Below are 16,395 nucleotides of genomic sequence, written 5' to 3'. Positions count from 1 at the left end.
TCATGCTAAAAACTAATAAAATAAAGCTAATTACATACACATTGACTCTCTAAATGGTGCTAAGTAGGTGTTCACCCTCATTTATATCAATTAATGGGTGCATGAGTCTTCACTAGTAAATTTGGACCTATTTATGATGTGGTTCTGGTCAAAATTTTGACAGTTAAATGTCAAAAGTCAACGTTACTAGAATTGCATCGAACGTTCGATGCATTCCACAACTGACGATGTATTGATGAGAAGATCTCTAAAAAATCATCCCCATCTATGTCACATTCTAGTGCTAGACAAGTAATTCAAAATTTTAAACTAAGAACACCAGCAAGAGATGATTTGATGGATATGCTATACCACCAACGACAAACCCCATCAAACTATTGATGCCAGCCATAGATGATTTGATGAGTTTGTTATACCATCCATGGAAAAGTTCTTCAAAATTTTGACAACATCTAGAGCTAAATTTTTTTTATTAGGTTGCAATATGCCTTCAATGCATTTTCAATCTTATTGGTACATGTTTAGTTGCATTATGTGTCTTCATTTCATTTTTGTGTCGTGGACTATCAGTTTTCCTTCCACTCCTCTATCATCTTCCATGCTCTATTGAGTGGAGTGCTAGAGATGTCATTTATCTTTGTCTTTCTCATATTGGAGTCAACTCTCAACAATTTCTATTTTCTTTCTCATAGATGGGTTATATATTGGAGTTATCATATTTACTTGAGCTCATCGTATAGTCTTTGGATTTGCCAGTGACTACAACGAGTAAGAATGAAAATGATCAAGTGAGAGGGATTTAATCTGACACTCAAAGTTTCATTGAAGGGTATTTGATCTACTAATTTTCTACTAGGGTTTAGAGAGGTGAAGTAGACAACAAAGAGAAGTTTTGGAAGAAGTTGAAAATGGCGACCACAATGCAGCACCCACAGGTAGCACTGGATACCAAGACAAAAAAATATGTTGACACCAAGCACACAAACATCATTTGGCATGCCAAAATCATCACAAAAAAGGATGTTATGGATGCAGTTCAAACATCACTAGGTCTCAAGGGCATGTACAAGATGCTTTGAATCTATTTGGGTGATGTGATCATCACCAACGACGACACCACCATTCTTAACAAAATGAAGGTAACTTAGCTAGCCACTAAAATTCTTGTAGAGCTTTCAGAATCTCAAGATATTGTTGCTGGTGATAGAATGACAAAAGTTCTTGTCATCACCAGTGCAATTCTTAAACAATGTGTGAATTTTCTATCTAAGGGTGTTCATCCTACCATTATGTCGAAGGCCTTTCATAGGGCCTTTGAGAAGGATATCAAGGTTTTAACTACCATGGCTATTCTGGTCAAATTGATAGACGATATGACTCTTTGGTGAAAAGTGTGAGCACTTCTTTGAATAGTAGGGTTTTTAGCCAATATTCTACCTTATTGGCCCTGCTTTCTATTGACGCCATCTTGAATGTCATCGACCTTGCAAAGCTTGACATTATGGATTTGAGGGACATCAAAGTTTTGCAAAAATTGGGTGGGACTATTGATGATACAAAAATGGTTAAGGGTTTGGTGTTTGATAAGAAGGCAAGCCATATGGCTAGAGGCCCCACTAGGATTGAGAATGTAAAGATTGGCATAATAGAGTTCTAGATTTTTCCTCCCAAGATGGTCATTGAGCATAAAATTGTGGTCTCTAATTATACAATTATGGATAGGATTTTGAAGGAGGAGAGGAATTATATTATGGGAATGATAAAGAAGATCAAAGCCACTAGATACAACATGCTATTAATCCAAAAGAATATTCTATGAGATACTGTCACTGATCTTTCACTGCATTATCTATCCAAGGAAAAGATTTTGGTGGTCAAGTTTGTGAAAAGGGATGAAATAAAGTTCATTACCAAGATGCTGAATTGTTTACCCATTGCTAATATTGAACACTTTAGGGAGGAGAAGTTGGGGCATGCTGATTTGGTTGAAGAGGTTTTGACTAGTGACATTGACATGGACTGGGTTGTGCGAAACTCATGTATTTTTTAGAAAATCCCATATTCCTAGTCTGTCACACAATATTTTTCTAAAAATGGATGTCTTTAATAATTTAAATTTATTTTTTTGACAACATTGTTGGTCTTGATTTGCTAAACTTATTCTTATCACACGTATTATTTGTACTATTCATTATGTATTATCTTTTAAACAAAATGAGAAATCATTCTTTGCCAAACCATTATGGAGCTTAGGGTGAAAAAAAACTAAAAAATATAACTTGATAATTACTTCACAAAAATAGAATCCAATGCCATATAAACATATTAAACATGAGATCAATTTGGCACCACTTGCCACAAATTCATTACAAAGTATTCAGTGCAACATACCTTGGCTCTTTATTTTCTTGCTTTGTAGAACTTTATAGAACTTTATTTCATCACATGACAGAGAAAGGAAGATTTTTTTTTAAAGTACGTAGTGCATGTCAATATCTCCTTATTATTTATCTAAAATACATTGAATTCCACAATAATGAGATGAGAAAAACTTGTCATATAAATAGAACAATGATAACTCTACATAAATGTAGTTAATTTCACAAACCATTAAACAAAACATGTTCCCATTAACTCAAAAGCTAAGTTTAAGTAAAGAGTAGAGAACGATAAATTATTTTCACTTTCATATATCTTATCTATCCTTTGAAAAAGAAATATATAATAGGATTTGTACTTGGTTATTCACACGATATAACAAACATATGCTACTAAGTAAAAATATCAGAAAAACTAAGTATAAGACAACTACAAAGACAAGGAATGACAAAAAAAAGATTAAGCACACAAGAATGCTTTTAAACAAGAGAATAAATAATTACCTTCCATTACAACCAGTATGATGTTGCTACCTTCACTATGAATAGATACAAGTGACATAAACTAAGGCATTATATTAAATTTGAACATGCATGCAACTAAGCATAAAGCTTAAACCTATGAAGTTGGAAATATAGTATGAACTAAATTAAAGGAAATAATGGTATATGATAAGAAGGAGTTTAAAATTGATATGAAAAGGAATCTAAGAGAGCTACAAAAGAAAGAGTATCCAATTCATTATGTGAATGATAATTTGAGAGAGCATTCAATACTCTAGTCAACACGTCAATGTCACAGTTGCTATGTCTCCAAGACAACTGATGATAAATACAAAAACAAATAAAGTATACATATTAATGGGGTACACAAAATATCTATTGTTGGAGAAATATTAGAGTCAATTTTAATTAAGTTATTAGTGGATAATAAATATATAAACAAAGGAAGCATTATAAATCTAGATCAACAATGTCTGCAATAAGTCATAATAAGCATACAAAATCAGTTAAAATGTATTGGCTATATAATCCCTTCCCATCATCACCTTCAAAATAGGATAGAGTGAAATTGTGAAGATGTTAACTGTATTTAGAGGAAGAATAGTAAAAGAGAAGGAAGAAAGTTATAACGCGCCTTAGAAAACAAAAGGGCATCAATCAATTATATAGAGAGATTTGCATAGTGCATGAAATGGAGTTGATGCTATTGTTGGTAGATTGTAATGTTGAAGAACATGAGGTTGTTGATATTTGACAGGAAAACTAGTTGTTTATTATGGTCAAAGTTTGAAATTTTTGACCTCAATGCAATTAAATGGTACTCATTCTCATATGCCACACACATTTCTACAATATATTATTAGAGAATATTTTACTATTGTCAGAAACTGGGTAGATAAATACAAATAAATAAATAAGTGTAATTTACTATTGAATGTGATAATATTCAATAAAATGTGAAATAAGGTATTTAAACATGCCTCAACAAATTATTATTTAATTTTGGATCACCTACCTGATTAGTTTGGAGTTTTGTTCTCACCAAACATCATAAAATGTAAGAACAACTATGCCAAAAAGAACGTAAAAATATGATTATTGTGCACAATCATTTTTTTAGCTCTTTTGGCACAATCGTTCTTACAATTTTTTGGCTCAATCTCCAACTGGTCAGTATGTGTTTTGAAAAATTATTCTTGGACAGTGAGTCAAGAAAAAGAGAAATATCAAACTTCAAAAAGATGTACATAAATGCAATTAATTTTTAAACTTCAAATTTTTAAACTTACAAAGAGAACCATAGAATTATAAGAAACTATTGTGGTTTGTACTATTTGGAAATTATAGTTACAAGTGATAAAGTTATATAATTTTGATTTAGAGAGCATAAATAATGGAAATGAAGTATTGCCAAAGGTGCAAGCTCAACTACCCTCCCATGTGGATGACACTATTAAGCTCAACTACATACATACATATGTGGTTAAGTGCTACCTAACTATGTCCAAGGCTACCTAACAATGTCCAAGGTGTCTACACACTGGAGGCATACTCTACCACCAAGCTACCTATATACTCATATACATTGGATCAAGACCCTTGAACTACTCACTCTAATGAATATGTAGTTATGGTTTCTAATTGTTTTGATGTAGCTATATTCCTATAACCATTAGTGAGATTTACTCACCTATCACAACTCTTTGCCATCATACACCCACTTAGGTGAATTAGGTGATTTTCTATAATTACAATCCTGTAATACCCTAGTGCAACCTTTTTGTTGTAGTTTACAGTTAATTTAAGGTTAACCTATATGCATCCTAGCTCACTCCTTATGTAGTTATGTTTAAAAGCTTGTGAGAATAATCAATGGGTCTAAATAGACCAGTCAAGTTAATGCTAGCTGGGAACAACTGATTGTTTTTTTTATTGTACTTAATCTGATGATAGTTCTACATGAATTTGTAATCAGCCCAACTAATAAGAAACTACACCAATAGAACTAGGTTATGTCTTGCCACTTAGTACATGTTGAGTGAGCTTTATTGTTTTATTATTTAGATTCTACAATATGTAGCTAGAATAATTTTTTTGTTGTGCTAATATGTAATAAGCAACTTAAAAATCTCTATGTATATATAAAGACTATAAGTTGTGCATTTTGTCATGTATTGCATCTTCATTTGCTTTGCCATTTCTTAAGTTATAAGAGTGTTTCAAGGTTGGAAACTACTTCAACATCCTTTGTGTTGAAGTCTAATTGAAAAGATCATTATTGGAGAAGGGAGATTGTTGATAAAAAATATTTTCAATAATTTTTTTGTCACTAATGTCAAACCTTCTATTTGTTGGAATGACAATTACTTATAAGATCCAAGTACTATCACTCAGTTAATTGATGGAGAGGATTTAATCAACAAGATGTAACAAAAAAACCTAAGGGAAAGGTTGAGTTATGGTTTTGTAATGAAGTACAAGGATCAGTTAAGACAATGGTAAAATGATGTATTGATAATACACTTTAAGATACAGAGGTTGGCCACACTTAGAAACTTTGGAAGAATAAGTTATAACAAAACTGTCTGCTAAGCTTGACTAAATTCATTAATGGGTACTGAGCAAGTTAGTTCATGTTGAGTAGATTATCAGTAAGTGTTGAGAAAATGCAAAATCTAGTGTGTGCCAAGTGAAACAAAATGTCTCAAGCAAGTTCAAGTGCTGAGCTAGAGAAAAATGTAATAGGTGTTGAGCATCAGTACAACTTAGTTGATGCCGAGTGAATCCTTAGTAGGAGCTGAGTAACACATTATGTGTCAAGCATCAGAAAGTCTATAGTGCCGAGTTGCTGCATTATTTAAAAATTCAAAGATTCACCAGATCTGAGTTGATAAGTTTTTTATCTCAAATTTTGTGAAGCAGATAGAAGATAAGGATGTTGAGCTAGTGGCACAGAATTCTAGGTTAATCATTTTTAAGCGAATATAGGTGGACACCACATGATGCTTCTAGAAGAAATAAGATAAGGGGAAGATACATTGTATCTTACCTAATCCATTGGAATCCAAAATAAGAGTAGGAAGATTAGAGTGGAAAAGTATTCCAAACTTCTATTTAAGGAGTTACAGGTCAAGAAGCAAAGAGTGGTTGGAGAGAGTGTGTGGTGTCAAGCAGAAAGCATCGAGAGGGAGTAACAAAATACATAGACTCTGCTTCAATAGGTGACCATAGAGGTGATTGCATTGGCACAATGAGCATGGAGACTCAAGGAGACAAACCTTGAAAGGAAGACAAGCTATCAGAGTTGCAGAGACTAAAAGTTAGGAAAATTTGTGAATTGAATTGAGATATGAAATCTACAAGTTATGTTGTGAGTTGTATCAGATCAAAAGCCCTTATTGTTACTCTCTAGAAATTGTATTGGTTAAGGAAAAATCCTATGTACTTAGGTTGGTTTAAAAACCATTTTAAAAATCCTTTAATAGGGTGACATTCTAAGTGAATGTTCTAAAGTCCTTTAACCAGGCTCACTTCTAATAGGGTGGTTAAAATCCCTTAACTGGGTCACATTTAATAGTGTGTTTTGTAGCCTTTAACAGGGCAAGCGTTTCATAGGGAATCACTTTAGAAGAGTGAGAAAGGAGTAGCATGTTACTGGTGATTTTTTCCAAATTGGGTTTCCACATAAATCATTGTGTTATGTGTTGATCTTTCATGTCTTATTCCTGCATGTTGTTTTATAACTTTCTAAGAAGAATGTTTAGCTTGGATGCATGGTTATTTTTAATGGGCTCAATATACTTAGTGAAAAAGTTTTATTAGGAAATTTGGACCTTGAATAACTGATTCATCCCCCTCTTAGTTATTCTAAAACATTTCTAACACTTTGCATGGTTTAGAGGTAATGTCATTGTGGCAGTGAGAATAACTTCAGCGAAGAGTTGAGTCTAAGGAGTTACTACCCTGAACATCCAAGAAACATTCAATAACATGTGAAATAAGGTATTTAAACATGCCTCAACCAATTATGATTTAATTTTGGATCACCTACCTGATTAGTTTGGAATTTTGTTCTCACCAAAAATCATAAAATGTAAGAAAACCTATGCTAAAAAGAATGTAAAAAGATGATTATCATGCACAATCATTCTTACATTTTTTTGGCTCAATCTCCAGCTAGTTAGTATGTGTTTTGAAAAATTATTCTTGGATTATGAGTCAAGAAAAAGAGAATTATCAAACTTGAAAAAGATGTACATAAATGCAATTAATTTTTAAACTTCAATTTTATAAACTTACAAAGAGAACCATAAAATTATAATAAACTATTGTGGTTTGTACTATTTGAAAATTATAGTTACAAGTGATAAAGTTATATACATATATACATACATATACATATACATACATACATACATATATACATACATACATACATATATATGTATATACAATACACACACACATACATACACATATATGTACATACATATACATACATACATACATATACATACACATACAGATACATATATGCATGCATGCATGCATACATACATACATACATCTACATATGCAATTTTATCACCTTGGAAGGCATTGGAAGTAATTTGATTAGAAATATGGAAAAGTTTCAAAAATTGACAAAAAATTGTCATGCAACAAATATTGTTGATGAGCAACTTTTTTTGCAAATTTGGAAGGTCAACAGTTAAAGTTTTGTTTTGATCGAACAAATAGGAATGAATATGTAAGGTCAAGAGATATAGCCTATAAATGAATTTTCTTCAACCTAGGAAAGGGTTGAAGTTGATATGTATGGATATCTCATGTGCACCACTATCAACTTGAGTAAGAACTTGGTTTTAGTTAGAAATTCATTAAACTATTTTTTTCTACTTCATCTACTATTGTGTTTGTGAATAGCATGTCTTCTAGTTTCTTCAAAGTTTCATGTAGTATCAAAAAAAGTGACACCTTTTCTCCTATATTTTTTTATATCATGGTGGAACCTTTGGGGAGACATATTGGAAGATTTGTTCGGGATGGAAAGATTTAGGGTCTCCAACATTTTTCTAAATTTTCTCCTTATTCCCGCAAGCAATTTTTTGATGATACTATTATGATGTGAATGTATTTTTTCAAAGAGGCAACAATTTTTAAGATTTCTCTTTCTTCCTATACTTAATTCTATCGGTCAACTTATCAATTGGACCAAAAGTTCCATTTTTTATTGATCAAATAAGTAAGATTGTCAAATGAGTGTCAACATACTTAACCATTTTTCTCCATATGTGCCAAGTCACAGATAGTGCTGAGTAACACAGGAAGTTAATAGGTGCCAAGTAACATAGGAAGTTAATAGGTGTCGAGTAACATAGGAAGTTAATAGGTGTTGAGTAACATAGGAATTCTATAGGTGCCAAGTGACATAGTAATTCTATAGGAGCCGAGTAACCATGAAACACAGTGGATGTCGAGCAATCCAGAATAGATGGTGTCGAGCATGAGTATTACTTCATGTGCTGAGTAATGCCAGATCAACATGAAAGTTTGTGTAATTGCAAACCGTGATGTGAAATGGTTATGCATGACTCATGATAGGATAAAAGGATAAGATCAAATCCTCCCAACCACCTATGCAATCCTCATGCAACCAACTAGAAAATTAGAGACTCCATGCAGCCAATGGGTGAATTTCAAGGGTTTGAGTGAGAACACTTGAATCAAGGATGCATAATGAACCACTAATCCATATAAGGGAGTCTTGACACCATTGAATAAAGAAAGGAAAGAAGAAGGAAAAGTAGAGCCTATTATTAAGGTTGTTGCAGAACATTTGGTGTAAAAGATTTAGTGGAAAGGACATCATTTACACATCTAGTTGATCAGAACAGAACAAGGAACATAATTAGCAAATCAGATCTAGCAGAGATTAGTTATAGAAGAGTAAATCAAGAGCCTGAGATCAGCATTAGATATTGCATTAAATTAGGTGTATTATTCTAATATTCTCTAACAATTATATTAGGAAGTTGAAAATCCTATTGAGTTAGGTGGGTTTAATAGCCTTATGTAAATCCTTTAATAGGGTGACACTTCATGTAAAGTGTTTGTAAATCCTTTCAATAGGTCACATCTGACAGTGTGTAAAGCCTTTAACAAGGAAGGCCTTTAACAAGGAAAACCATCAGAAGTGGTTGAAATCAATTGCTGTAGTAATTTTGTGGGCATCATCCCCACCCTAGTTTTACCTTCTTATTCTTGGAGGGTTTCTGGGTCACCAAAATCTCAAGTGTTATGTGGTGATGCATGTTTTATTCTCATGATTGTTTAATGTTTATTTGCATGCATGTTAATTTAAGTTATATATTATTAAGGATTTAAAACAAGTGAAAAGGTCAGTACTTATGATTCACCACCCTCCCCCCTCCCTCTCAGAAGCACTCTTCCCATTGAGACATTCCAAAAATTAGTATCAGAGCCAAATTATCTTAAGAAGAAGCTTAACAACTTGGAGGAAAAGATCTAAAGATGGAAGTCTTCAAACTTGGGAAGATCATTGAGAACCAGGTTATAGATGTGCATCTCGCTCTACATAAGGTAGAGGAAGCTAGAGAGGAATTAAGAAAATCCTTAAAAAGAATGAAGGAAATAGTTATAGCCAAAAATGATATTCACTACAAGGAGATTGAAACCACACAAGTATTTGCCAAAGGATATTCCAAAGAATTTGATGCAGCAATAGCAGAACTAATGGAGAAAAACAGAGTTCAAGCAAAAGAGATAAGAACTTTTAAGATGGAGCATGAATCACAGGCCATTATGCTATGTAAAATCATTGAGCAAAAGAAAAGAGTAGTTGAGGATAGAGTCATGATGGAAGATGACAAAAGAAATCTTGCAAATAGACTTGGAGAAAAATGTACTGAATTAATAAGGATCTCAAACATGCAGATGGATACACTTGGCCAATTGATGAATCTTCATCATGAACTCAATATGAAAGATATTGAGATCTCTACTTTGAGGATGCAGAATGAAAAACTATAGAATGAATTGAAGAGAGAAAAGGAAATAGTAGAGAATATCAACAAGTCAAGTGAAGCTATCAAGTACTTTGAACAGTTGCTGAAATCCCCAAGATCAGCCCACAATACATTAGTACTTGGATACACTAGCACTGAAGTTGGTGAATCATCAAAGAGTGCTAAGCAAAGAAGTGACAAACATAAGGATACTAAAGCCACTTGTCATTACTATAATAAAAAGGGGTATACTCCTAATGTTTGTAGGAGTAGAAGGATCAATCAGCCAAACACACCCAAGAGAAAGGGTTACTGTCACAAGTGCAACATGCAAGGTCACATGACACAAGACTGTAGGTCTAAAGTCACAAGGACACAAAGATTTGATGGACATTACCATAATTGCAAGAAATATGGACATAGAGTCTTTGAATGTAGATCAAAGCCTATGTGGACACCAAATTGACATGTAATAAGGGACAACTATGTACATCATTACAATTGGGACTACAATACAAGACAATGTTGTCATTATTGTCAAGAGTATGGTCACATACCCTAGAATTGCATCAGAACACATTTCAAGGGGAACTATAAAAGATGGTTGAACCAAACTACTTGCTTTAGTTACTTGAAAATTGGACATGTCAGTAGGAATTGTCCAACAAAGGCCAAGGCACCCAAGATTGAAGTAAATAAGGGCAAAGAAAAAGTTGAGGAGGCAAACATCAAAACAGATGTAAAGAAGACATGGCAAAAAAAAGATGTACCAAGTACATCCAATAGAAGGGTCACTTCACCCAAGAGGTCAAGTGATCATATCTAATCCAACTAATCACAAGATGAGCCTATGGGGCTGATACATATAAGGAAGTATCATACATTAGCCCTAAACAGTGAAGAAGCACTGCAAAGTATAAATTTGCATGAGATAAGATGCCAAGAAAAAATTTGAATAATGATGCTGAGATGTCTTTGGTTGCTAAGTAAAACTACTTTGGAAGCTGAGTCAAGAAGTCTAGTGGAAATCAAGCAAACCCTGTAAGTGGTTGCCGAGTTACTGACAAAATCAATAGATGCCGAGTGATAATAGCTATCAAGTGAAATAGAATAGATGCCAAGTTAAAAATCTTTGGAAGCCGAGTGATAGGTGAAGGTACAAGAATACATTAAATGTAAGGTTTTTTGAGCTGCTTAAAGGTGAAAATTGATTCATTTTGAGCCATTCAAACAAAGAGCAATTACCAACAGAATGACTGAGCAATTTTCAAGCATTCAATCAGTGATTTGCAATGATTCAACATCTACCCAAGCGATTTAAGCATTTAACTAGGTATTTCCTTCATGTGCAGAGCTATATAGTTTGTGAAGTTTTCTTTAAACATTAAACCCTAGTTTGGCTAAAATGGTGTCTGGTTCAAAGTTGACCCAAGGAAAGGAAAGCCATGAGATTTAGCTTGTTAGTAATGAGGTTAAACAACCTAAGTTTAGGCCCACACCAGAGGTAGCATACAAAAATGATCCTGCAGGTGCATTGTGTATGATCCTCGAAAAAGTCATTATGGTCCAAGACGTGTGTAAGTGTTACAACTGCAAGATTGGAGCCATAGGAGACCTAGAAATCTTTAACACCTATGATACAATCTATGATAATGGTATATTAAAAGATGAGTTTTTAATCATAGAAAAGAAGGGTTTAACCAAAGCCCTAGTTTTTTCAAGCATTTTAAAAACTGAGTGGATACGGATAGTACTTAGTAAAATTCATGATCGATCATTCTGGTTAGAGCAATGACCAATCAAAATAACCAAGAAGATGGCTCATAGGGTCATAGGTTTTCCAACCCTAGATCGGCCCAAGACACTCAGAAGTGAAAAGAGGGAAACCATTGAGAAAAACATAGGAGCAAAGTGGAACAATAGAGGCTTGACCCTAGACACCATTTTTGATCCCCTTCTAGATTTTGTTGTAAGGATCATATCACATAAGTTTTATCAATCCAGTAGGTTGAATATTGTACCCTACATAGTAGTGGATGTAGCATATAAGTTTGTAAAGAAAGACCACACCTATGACATTGTAGAGCTCATGTTGTAATAGATAAATGAAAATCTTGGGGCAATAAGAAAGTCCAAGGGAGCACAATGCAAATTTGGTTCAGTGTTGGTATGCATTTTCTTGTATTCATTTGGCAAAGACAACTGGGATCATAATAAAACAATTGTTGTTCAAATTGATGATTACATTACACAGATGAGAGATAGTTTTGATGATCAAATGACTGTATATTTTGATGATTTTAAAAGCTTAATGAAAAGGATAATGAGGAATTTCTAGTTGATATTGATTACACCTATATACAAGCAGTCATTCCAAGAGTAAGATGGCTTAGACCATTGGGATATGAGCTTGATATAGATCAAGCTTCAACAGCAATTACAATGCTACTTGCAGAGGATATTGATAAAACTACTAAGGAATTTGGAACCTATGATGTTGTTAGAACAAGGGTGGTGATAGACCTTAAGACAACCATAGCAGTGAAGAAGAAGGAAAAGCTGGTGAAGAAGATAAAGAAAAAATTTGGTGTTGAAGAAACAAGTGTAGCAGGAGAAGCAGAGGAGATTAGTGATGATGAAGAGGAAGGTAATGATGAGAAAGATGAAGATGAGCCAGAACAAGGGCCACTTGAATTAACACAAGGCCAAGGTGAAGACAAAGATGAGAGTGCTGAGGAAGAAGAAGCCAAGGAAGCACCCATCAAAGGAAAGCTTATCAAAAGGAAGGCAAAGATGCCTGCTGCTGCTCAGCCTAAACCAAAGAAAGCTGCCATGCCAACACCCAAAAAGCCAACAACCAGGGCTACAACAAGGGCCTCCACACAAAAAACCAAAGAGGAAACTATCACAAAGAAGAAAGCAACCAAGAAGGCACATGAAGAACCAAGGAAAAGAAAAAGATATGTGGCTCAACCTGATACTGATGAGGAAGATCAATCTAAAAAGGTAAGTGTTGTCACAGAGGTTTGCACCCTTGTCCAAAGTCTTACCTAAGGACAACCTTGTGAAACATGGAAACAACCTCTAAGTTGTGGGACTTGAATTGTGAGGTTGAATCTCTGGAGAAGGCTAGCTTCCTCTTAGTATTAGGGCACACCTAACTACTCTTAGAGAGGAAAAGGGAGAATGAAAGCATGAGAAGTAGATCTACCTATTCTAGTCTAAGGGGGTGATGCACCAAAATAGAGTGTTCAAACCAATCTCTTCCCATACATGCACTATTGAACCATTATGACACCAAAAGATATACACATTCAGGTTTGTTTTAATCTAACAACCATATTCAGATCAGAAAACTAGAATGAATGAGACAAGGAAAAAGAGATTCACTTATATATCATTCACAGGCCAAAAGAGATATAGTCATGCAGGTTAAAGATCTCTACAAAGCACCAATGAGAGGCAAAGGATTCTTGTACTTTACATCAATGGCTGAAGGAGATAAGGTAGAATGCCATATGATTCAGAGGCAAAGGGAATTTATAATGAATTTGCAGAGCAATATCAGAGAAGTCAGAGAAGGGTTGACCTTTACAAAATTTACAAAATTCGCCTTTATAGTTCAGGCATAACTAAGATGTCCTCTAACTATAATTACTCCCCAACCACTGCATTGAAATCCTACAGAGAACAATCATGGAAATCCAGAAGAAAATCTGATTTGAGTATAGATCCAGATGCAATGATATCCGATCCTTGTTGGAACAGGGCCTTGAGAAGACAGAAACAATGCCATTAAATCATTCTGACCAGCTAGATGGATCGGATCAGAGATGGTGGAGTGTTTTCCCACATCCAAAATTCATTTGAAAGTGGCTGGAAATCATCATAGGGATCAGATTGTGCAAAAAACCTCAATTTCCCCTATTTCTATCTCATGAATCAACAGGGTCAGCAAGTCAACATAACCCTGGCACTAGGATGAGCCACATGGACCAATGATCTCTTTTCCATTTTGCCACTCAGTAGAGTCTCTATACAGTTGACCATATCTTTATAACTGATTGTGCCACCTCCTCAAACCTTAACCGCGATGCAACCACCAATTGCTGGCCTTAACCGCACTACCCTCATTGTTAATACCTTGGCTGGGCCCAAAAAGACACATGTCATTTAGGTGCTTTCTCGCATTATATAAAATCCTTGTAGCTTTATAATGTAGGAAAGTCCCGATCATTGATCTCGATGAGATCAACAATCAAGAAGATCTTTTGAAAGCTACACTTGCTCATATATTGGGCCCATCACACCTGGCAACTTTATGGAACTAGCCTAACCCCACAGGGACATGCACCAACAAGACATTTTCCTGCATTACTCAAAATCCTCATAACTTCATAATGTGGGAAAGCCTTAGCCATAGATCTATTTGCATCAAATAGTGAAAACTCATCAAGTATCTTCCTGTGAGAAGGGAAGACCCATGACATCATCTAGACATGTGTCACCAAAGTGCTTCCCCGCATTATCAGAAAGTCTATCAAAAAGAAAAATGCAGGGAAGTAGGTGCCAATCAATTTGCTAGCTCAACCTGTCACCCCATCCACCCTGTGGCCCACAAGAAGGATGTGGACCCACCTGCCATGCGTTGTTAAGGGGCTTTCCCATAATATTTAAAGCCCTCACATCTTGATGAAGTGGGGAAGCCTCAGCCATGGATCTATGAAGATCCGACAGTGATCAAAACTCATGTCTTGTGGCTTGCCAAGAGAAAAGGACCCACCATCCATGTGGTATCGAGGGGCTATCCCACAATATTTAAAGGCTGTGCATTTGGAGAATGTGGGAAAGCACCCACCGTAGATTTGAACAAGATCAGACGGCATAGAAAGTTGTAGGCCAATGGAACAAGACATAAGGTTTTTTTTTTGTTTTTTTTATTTAATATTTCCACGGCATTAAAAATAATGTTAAATCTGGGAACTAGCCGTTGGGTGGGGTTAAACATTTGAATTTAAATTTTTTGGTAGGGGGGGAAAAAATAGGCAATATTTTTGGTGACTTAGAGGGGATGCAAGCCTGCTACACATATGACCAGTGGCCTTATGCATCCATTGGGCTACAAAGTCAAAAAAAATATGGATCAATGCATAGTGAAACCCTAACCCCACCTCTGTGGTAGCAAAACACTAAAAATCTAGAAAACCTACCCTCTGCAACTGAAACTAGAGACAGAAAACCTTCTGCAAAACACATGTGCTCATGCACTTCTTGGAAAGCAGGAACTTCAAGAAACAAAAATAAGCTACATATGTACACAAAAATTTAAGCCCTATCAGAAACATGGTTTAAGATAGATCCCGTTGATCGGGATGGGCAAAACTTCACCATCAGGCCTGCTCAACTAAAAAGCATTAGCCTCCTTGCAGTTGACAATCAGATAGGGGCTGCTCCATAGTGCATAAATTTTGAGTGCCTTCCTAGTTTTTCCTTGTCTACATCCCACTTCAAGACCAAGTCACCCTCCTTGAAGGTTTTGACCCTAGCCTTTTTGTCAAAGCTCCTTTTCACCTGTTGTTGATGTGTCTCCAGGGTCTACATGGCCTGATTTCTTCTTTCTTCTAGCTCCATCAATTCTTCCATTCTCATTGTCATGGCATCATTTTCAATTAGCTCTAGCTGATGAGCTAGCTCTAGGGATGGGAATTCTAATGAAATTGGAAGCCTTGCTTCTCTGCCATACACCAGCATAAATGGTGAATTCTCTAATGACCTCTTAGGTGTTATCTTGTCAGCCCACAATGCAGTCTTCAATTTATTATGCTAACACCTCTGATTATATTCTATTATCCTCTTTATGATCCTAATTAGGTTCTTGTTGGATGACTTGGCCAGGCCATTACCCTGAGGGTAGTAGTTTGAAGACATGCTCAAATAGATATTATGGTCAACTACCCATGCACAAATTTGAGCTCCTACAAAAGATTTTGCATTATCTAAAATAATGGTTGAAGGAGCACCAAACCTAATCACAATTCCATCAAGGAATTCAACAAATAAAGATTCTGTGGCATCCTTCAATGCAATTGCCTCTGTCCATCTAGTGAAGTAATCTGTAGCATCTAGAATCCACTTGTGACTACAACTAGAGGGAGGATTTATAGGGCCTATGAAATCCAATCCCCACTAAGAAAAAGGTTGGTCCACCTGAATGGGATGAAGAGGAAGAGCTACAAGCTTCTATTTTCTAGAGAAGAAGGCACATTTCTCGCATTTCCTCACATACCTATGACAATCATGAAATAGGGATGGCCAATAATAACCAGCTCTCATGATCTTCATTGCAGTTGTTCTGGCTAAGAAGTTACCACCATCAAGACCATCATGAAGCTCTTTGATCATTCTTTCAGCTTGGTCTATGTGAATGCATCTTAATAGGGCTCCATTAAAATCTCTCCTAAAAAGGATACCCTCAACTATGACAT

At 35.1% G+C, this 16,395-nt stretch overlaps 1 pseudogene; it reads left to right on the top strand.

Moving 5' to 3' along the window:
- The first annotated feature begins 908 nt into the window (after window positions 1-908).
- On the top strand, window positions 909-13,780 carry LOC149565018 (T-complex protein 1 subunit delta pseudogene; annotated as a pseudogene).
- Window positions 13,781-16,395: the final 2,615 nt, after the last annotated feature.

Source organism: Cupressus sempervirens, chromosome 3 (genome assembly GCF_028749045.1).
Source record: "Cupressus sempervirens isolate cs-2001-9-10 chromosome 3, ASM2874904v1, whole genome shotgun sequence".
Lineage (NCBI taxonomy): Eukaryota > Viridiplantae > Streptophyta > Pinopsida > Cupressales > Cupressaceae > Cupressus > Cupressus sempervirens.
This window is presented reverse-complemented; position numbering and strand designations above follow the sequence as displayed.